This window comes from Peromyscus californicus, unplaced genomic scaffold (genome assembly GCF_007827085.1).
Source record: "Peromyscus californicus insignis strain IS unplaced genomic scaffold, ASM782708v3 Scaffold_5__1_contigs__length_169319896, whole genome shotgun sequence".
In the NCBI taxonomy this organism is placed as follows: domain Eukaryota; kingdom Metazoa; phylum Chordata; class Mammalia; order Rodentia; family Cricetidae; genus Peromyscus; species Peromyscus californicus.
In genome coordinates this window covers 105,904,945-105,912,940 of record NW_026294573.1, presented here as the reverse complement: position 1 = coordinate 105,912,940, position 7,996 = coordinate 105,904,945, and positions in this window count along the sequence as shown.

Below are 7,996 nucleotides of genomic sequence, written 5' to 3'. Positions count from 1 at the left end.
TCAATTTGTAATCCCAGAGGGTCTTTTTTTTTTTTCTCCCCTGTCTGAACCTCCATTTCCTGGTCAGTGAAATGGGAGCATACTTGCCTGGCCCTCAGCATAGTTCTACGGCTAAGAGCATCAAATGGTGAAGCAGTGTTCTGAGGCTATTAGTTCTAACCAAAATGTCAGAATGCAAATTCCTTCCAGCGCCAGAAAGACAATGTGGTTTTGTAAAGTGGCTAGCATACAACACGGGGGAATGGAGAGGACTCTGGCTTGACAGGCATGCTTGAGAGACAAACATTTCTGGCTCACCAGCTTGCGTCTCTAAGCAAAAAATAAGGTTAATTGGATCAAAACAGTTCTTGAAGTTGATGCAAAATCAGAATTTTTTTTCCTACTTGTGGGTTGAATTTTGTCCACACATACCAAAAAAAAAAATCTTTTAAAATAGACATGTTGAGCTTCTACCTCACAAAACCTCAGCCAGGGACTTTATTTGGAAGTAGGGCCATTACAGATGTAATTGCTTTTAAGTTGGAATGAGATCATACTGGAGTGTTCTGGCCATGAGCGCACACACACACACACACACACACACACACACACACACACACACTGGAAGCAGAAATTGGAGTGATGTGCCTCTAGCCAAGACATGCCAAGGATTGGGTGTCCAGGAACTACAGAGGGACATGGCATAGATTTTCCTTCTAACGGGGCCAACCCTACTGATATTTTCTCTTTAATGTTCTGTGCCACACATTACCTTCCTCCATAGAATTTAACAACTTATTCTGTATGTAAATGTATCTCAGAGTGTGCATGAAGTCCCGTTAGGGTTATTCACTTATTCATCAGCACTACAAATGGCTGCATTACTTACCATATCTCATCCTCAACACTTTCCCGACAAGCAACTTCATCTTTCTGGTTCTCTGCACCCCCTTTCTTGGGGATGGCTTCTTCCTCCCACGCCAAGCATGCAGAGTGCCCATGGCTTTGGGCGTTGGTTCTATTGGTCTATATTTTCCTTCTCAGAGATAGGAAAAGAGTGTCCATTCATTAAAAACTACATTGAATTTGGGCTGGAACGATGGCTCAGTGGTTAAGAGCATGTACTGATATTCCAGAGGACCCGGGTTCAATTCCCAGAACCCATATGGCAGCTCACAACTGTCTGTAACTCCAGTTCCAGGGGATCCAACACCATCACACAGACATACAGGCAGACAAAACATCAATGCACATAAAAATTACCAAAAAACTATGCTGGATTCTACTTCAGTTTGCCTTCCTCTGACAGCTAGGAGTGCCGGAAGCTTCTTTTCTGATGCAGTTTTAGGTTACAGTCTGTCATGGCCAGGAAGGCATGGTGAGGAGGCACGGCGCAGCTTATAGTCAGGCAGCTTAGAGAAACCCTGGTGCTCAGCTCACGCTCCACTTCTTATGCAGCCCAGGACCGAGCCAAACCGTGGAAGGGTCCCTGCTGATACCTTTTAAAACGTCCTTTGTTTTCATTTTATGTGTATGAGTGGTTTGCCTGCATGTGTGTTTATGTTCCTGGTGTATTCTTTGTGACTGTAGAGACTGAAAAAGGGAATTAAGTGCCCTGGAGCTGGAGTTATAGATAGGTATGAGCCACCACGTGGGTGCTGGGAATAGAAGCTAGGTCCTCTAGAAGAGCAGTCAGTGCTCTTAACAATGAGCCATCTCTCTAGACCCCCCACCCTACTCCCATATCTTGATAAGATTTTATCTTTTAAGACAGGGTCTCACTATGTAACCCAGGCTGGTCTGGAACTCACTCTGTAGCCCAGGCTGGTCTGGAACTCACTCTGTAGACTAGGCTGGCTTGAAACTCATGGCAATCCTCCTGCCCCAGCTTTCTAAGTGCTGAGATTACAGGTGTGAGCCGCCATGCCCAGCTCATACACTACCTCTTTGTGATTTTTGGTGTTGTTTGTTTGTTTTTTGTTTTTTGAGATGGGGTTTCTCTGTGTAGCTTTGGAGCCTGCCCTGGATCTCACTCTGTAGACCAGGCTGGCCTCGAACTCACAGAGATCTGCCTGCCTCTGCCTCCCGAGTGTTGGAATTAAAGGCGTGCACCACCACCAACCGGCCTACACTACCTCTTTAACAATAAATAATGGTCAGTCAGGTGAGAAGAAGGGAAGAAGGTGCATGGCAGACGAGAGGAGAAAGGTGAGGAGAACGATGCCCAGAACATGGATGTGGTAACGGCACTGGGGTTGAGGCAAGAGGAGGTCAAGGTCACCCTCAGCTACATAGTGAGTTCAAGACCAGTCTGGGTTACATGAGACCCTGGGGGTGAGGGAGGTGGTGGTACCACACTAATCCCAGCACTCAGAAGCAGAGGCAGGAGGATCACTATAAATTCAAGACTAGCTTGATTTACAATACAGAGTTCCGGGGTTACATAGCAATACCTCAAATACATTTTCTTAAAAGACGTCCAGATAGCTTGGGTGGCAGGCAAATGGGATGCTAGTCATTAAGCCAGGAAAGACCAGAGGAAGAAGAAATGGGAACAAAAGAGGAAAAGACTAGTTCAGTCTTGGACATGGAGCGTCTGTGGCACTTTCAGGCGAAGGCGACCAACATAGCATTTCCAGAGTATTCTAAGAACCTTAGTTCCAGAAGGAACAACTGTTTCAGGAAAACAGAAGCTCTTGGAAGGTTGTTATGGCCCAATCTCTAGAAGACAGAGCCTGGGGCAAGGATTATATACACCCATGCTTTCAGAAGAGACCTGAACCGTGAGCGTGGGAAACAATGCAAAATGCCCAGAGGAGCCAGAGGCTGTTGGCAGCAGCTAGCTGGCCTCTGAACTCTACAGTCATGTGTTTGCATAATTGACTGTTCTGCAAGCTCCTTACCATCTGTCCCTGGGACTGGGTCTCTTGTAAAGGACACAGATTGATTCCTCATGGTCCTAGAGTCTGGAAAGGCCAAGAGTCTCGAATCTGGTGGGGGCCTCTTTGCTGAGGCACTGGGTGGCAGAGGGCAGAAAGGTAAGAGGGCTGTGGGAAAGCAAGGGCTCAACCTCCAGCCTCTGGGCCTGTGGTAGCAGCATCCATCCGGGCATGATGAGCACTGTCTGTTAGGCATACCACTCAGAACAGCTGCCTTTGGGAGCAATCTTCCCGCACGTACATTCAAACCAACCCCAAAGAAGACCGTGGTGGCCAAGAGACAGAGAAGGCTGCCTGCTTCAGGAGTCTTGTCCTGACATGTTTCTGCTGCCAGGAACATAACCAGGGCGAGGATGAGCTGGGCTGTTCAGCACCATCCAGTGTGGCAGCACATCTGATGTCCTTGGCCTTCACTGCCCCAAACGCTGATTCAGAAACAAGGGGTGTGGGAGAACGGGAATAGGAAACATCTCTGAAAAAGAGGGAGATGCAAGATCAGCCAGAAAGACTGTTGTTAACTGCTCCCACCCAGGATTCTTTGTCTTCTTCCCCTGTGTGTGTGTGTGTGTGTGCGCGTGTGTGTGTGTGTGTGTGTGTGTGTGTGTGTGTGTGTGTGTGTGTGTGCACGTGTGTGTATGTGTGTGTGTTGGGGGAGGGAGATGGCACACATGGAGGTCAGAGCTGTGGAGTCTGCTCTCTCCTCCCTAACGTGGGTTCTGGGAATCCATCTCGGGCTGTCAGGCCTGCCTTTACCTGCTAACCATCGACCTTCAGGCCCTCTCAGGACACCATCGCGCATCTAGATGCTCTCCTCTGCCCCTCCCTCCCACCTCTGCTCCCAGCTGTAGCCGAGTCCCCGATCTGGAGCCAGTGCACTCAGCAGCCTCAGCACATGTGTGGTACTAACGTCAACGCAGACCACAGTTTGTCCTCTGGAGAGGAGGCGAGCCCACACCATGTGTCCCGGTTTCTCTTTGAACCTGGAAACTCTTCTGCCTGCATTGTTACTCATTGTTACTCACGCCTGGAGCAGATTTTCCTGCCGTCTCTGTTTTTCACTCCGCTGACACCCCCTCTGTCTGACTGAGATAAAACTGCTGATCCAGTCAAAGGTTTCTTGTGCTGGAAACCGTCCCAGCTCCTCACAGTGCAAAATTAGATCAAGATTGGTCACCTGGCGACGGGCGGTGGTGGCGCACGCCTTTAATCCCAGCACTCGGGAGGCAGAGGCAGGCGGATCTCTGTGAGTTCGAGGCCAGCCTGGACTACCAAGTGAGTTCCAGGAAAGGCACAAAGCTGGACAGAGAAACCCTGTCTCAAAAAAAACAAAAAGACAAAACAAAACAAAAAAAGGATTGGTCACCTGTAGGGAACCGGAGACAGCAATGGCTAAGATTTACACCACAGCCCCAGGAGCAGAATGGCAGTGTGAGCCTGTTGAGGAGCACCTGCCCTGAGTGGCTGATCCCTGGCAGGGACCCAAGTATCAGTTCATCTACTAACTTGGGAGGATATAAGGGCCCTCACTGGAGCCTGGCATTTGCTGGTCACTGGACCAAACTGTCAGGTTTTAGTGGCTGGCCCCTCAGAGCCTTAGTCATCTGGGGAGAGTGAGGTCACAGGTCAGAGAGCCTGAGCAGGGTTTACGCTCGCCTCAGCTGTTCCTCCATGGGATCTCAACACTCTGGAATATGGCAGCTTCCATAGAGGATTGAGACACAAAAAGGAAGTTTCTGGTTGGGGGCTGGACTCAGCGATAGGGGCTTGCTTAGTGTGCACTAGGCCCTGGGTTCCATCACCAGTGGGAAGGGCCAGTGAATTAAAATAAATAAACTCAAACCTGTGGGACATGTCCATATGTTATCACTACCCCGCACCCCATCTCCCAATACCAGAAGCCCTATCAAAATCCAAATCTCAACCTTTGTTTTTGTTTTTTGTTTTTTGAGAGAAGGTCTCACTGTCACTCTGGCTAGCCTGGAACTCAATGTGTAGATCAGGCTATCCTCACACAAATCCACTTGCCTCTGCCTCCTGAGCACTGGGATCAAAGGTATGTGCCACCACAAACTGCCCACCTCTCAATCTTTAAAACAAAGCTCAGGGTTATGGACAGCCCTTAGATAGACACGAGCTGAACCAGGTAGAGTCAAATCGAATACCAATGAATGTGGTTCCTGATGGCCTCCTTCTCGTTCTTTAAAAAAAAAAAATGTGTGTGTGTGTGTGTGTGTGTGTGTGTGTGTGTGTGTGTGTGTGTGTCACTGATTGGTACAAGTCTGGGTCCAGAGAAGTATGGCTTCTGATGCCACTTTCTCTTAGAGCTGAAAGTCTCCATGGGAAGGAACTATGTCTCTGAGTCTCTGGAAGTTTGTCTTAGTTAGGGTTTTATTGCTGTGAAGAGACACCATGACCACAGCAACTCTTATTAAGGAAAACATTTAATTGGGGCTGGCTTACAGTTCAGAGGTTTAGTCCATTATCATCATGGTGGGGAGTGTGGCATCATGCAGATAGACATGGTGCTGGAGAAAGAGCTGAGAGTTCTTACATCTTGATCCGAAGGCAGCAGGAAGTGAACTGAGACACTGGGCATATCTTGAGCATGGGGGACCTCAAAGCCAACCCCACCATGACACTTCCTCCAACAAGGCCACACCTACTTCAACAAGGCCACACCTACTAATAGCGCCTCCCCCTATGAGCTTGGAGGGGCCGACTACATTCAAACTACCACAAAGCTCCATATCAGCCAGTTACCAGCTGTCCTGGCAAAGTTCCCTGGGAGAACCCCAGCATCCTGGTGGCCCCAGCAAGTTTCAAAGCTGCAAACGAGGCATGTCTAGGCAGAGCAGACATCAGTGGGCCTACCAGGTGTAGGTGGAGTGGGGCTGGCCCAGCAGCTAGGCTGTCTCACCCACAAAGAAAGGGAGGAGAAGAAAAAAGGAGAGTCAGAAGGGATGCCACCAGGAAGGCAGGGCTTGGAAGGGAATCCAGGGAAGTCTGACTCGGGATGGGTAGAACAGAAGGCAGGAGCGTGCGTGTGTGTGTGTGTGTGTGTGTGTGTGTGTGTGTGTGTGTGTGTGTGTGTGTGTGTGTGTGAGAGGTGAGGGGGTGGGGGGGTGGGAGGTGGGGGTGGGGGGTGTTAAATGTACACTCCCTGTTTGCCACATGGCATTGAGACCCCTGCCCACCCCTCCATCTCCATCTCATCTCAGGCCACGCTTAACTCTTTCACAGAGCTGCTCACAGACAGATCCACTCAGTGTCCAGACTAATGCACTGTTAGGTGCTTTGGGGTGTGCAGTTTTCTGTCTGAATTGCTTTTCTGTTTATGTAGCTGGAAGCTTCCTGGGAAATATCACCTTCTCCATGGAGTATTCGCCAAGTTCGACAGAACTGCACTTGTCTCTGTGCTAAGATCCGTAGGTCTCGACAGGCATGGTGGCATACACCTTTAATTCCAGCACTCAGGAGTTAGAGGCAGGCCTGGTCTCAAGAAGTCCAGGACAGCCAGGGCTATAAAGACTGAGAAAAACAAAATCAAAACAAAACAAAAATCCATAGATATCTAAGGCTCAAAAAATGGTCATTTATTAGTTCACTACAGTGTTCTCAAACTTTAGTGTACATCAGAATCATCCAGGAGGTTTGATGGAACTCAGATTGATGACATTGATTCCAGGTCTTGGTTCTGACCATGTATGGTAGCACACACCTTCAATCCCAGCAGAGGCAGGTGGATTTCTGTGAGTTTGAGGCCAGACTGGTCTACATAGAAAGTTCCAGGCCAGCTGACACTGTAGAGTGAGACCTTGTTTAAAACAAAGCAAAACCAAGTTTCTGACTCTGATTCTTATCTAAGTGGAGATGCTGATTTTGTTGCTGATCCAAGGAAAACGCTTGGCGAATCATTAATTTGACACAAAATCCTCTAATTTCTGTATATGGTGGGTGTTCACATGTTAACTCATTCATTTCTTGTATGCTGAGGACATGCCTTGTGCTAGACCCAGACCAGATGTCAAGTGTTCAGTAATGAGCAAACTGGGGCAGAATTTGCCCCCACAGAGCTTCCAGTCAACCGGAGACAAATTCAGCAAATAACCATATTGTGACGATTATAATAACAGGGACCAGATAAAAGGTACCCAATAGAGGTGGAAGGAGAGGACAGCTCCCGCGGATTGTCCTCTGACTTCCACATGTGCACTGTGGCTTGTGTGCACATACATACGCACATACCAAATAAACGGGAAAGAAAAACTGAGAACATGAGAGCAAATTGTGATAAGCGCTCTGCTATGAAACTACAAGTACATGAGAAAGAATAACAGGATTGATTTTGACTGGTTGCTCAGGTAAGACCTTTTGAGGGAAGGAACATTTAGACAAGCTCTTTTTTTTTTTTTTTTTTAAACACTATGCCACTGTGCCGCTCAGGCTGGCCTCCTACTCCTAGGCTCAAGCAATCAGTCCTCTTGCCTCAGTATCTCAAGCAGCGGGCACTGCCATCCCTGGCTCATACAGGCATACTTTCAGCAAACAGCTAGAAGGACACTTACTGAGCTGTCTTGCTTTTAATTTTAACTTTCCTTTAAAAAATACTGCTGAAGATTTTAGATGCTCTGTTGATGCCAGACAAGGGCTCCACCACTAGTTACCTATTTCCAAGTGGCCAGGGTAAGCACTAAGCTGTATGTTCCTCAAAAGCTAGAATCTTGTCTTATTAAAATTTGTGCTTTCAGGGACTGGAATGTAGCTCAGTCTGCAGAGAGCATGCACAAATCCTGGGTTCGATCCTCAACATCACATAAACCAAGCTGCTGTGGAATAATCATATACACTGTGAAAATATGTTGCTGTCATTGTTAATAAAAAGCTGATTGAGCCGGGCGGTGGTGGCGCACGCCTTTAATCCCAGCACTCGGGAGGCAGAGCCAGGCGGATCTCTGTGAGTTCGAGGCCAGCCTGGGCTACCAAGTGAGTTCCAGGAAAAGGTGCAAAGCTACACAGAGAAACCCTGTCTCGAAAAAACCAAAAAAAAAAAAAAAAAAAAAAAAGCTGATTGGCCAGTA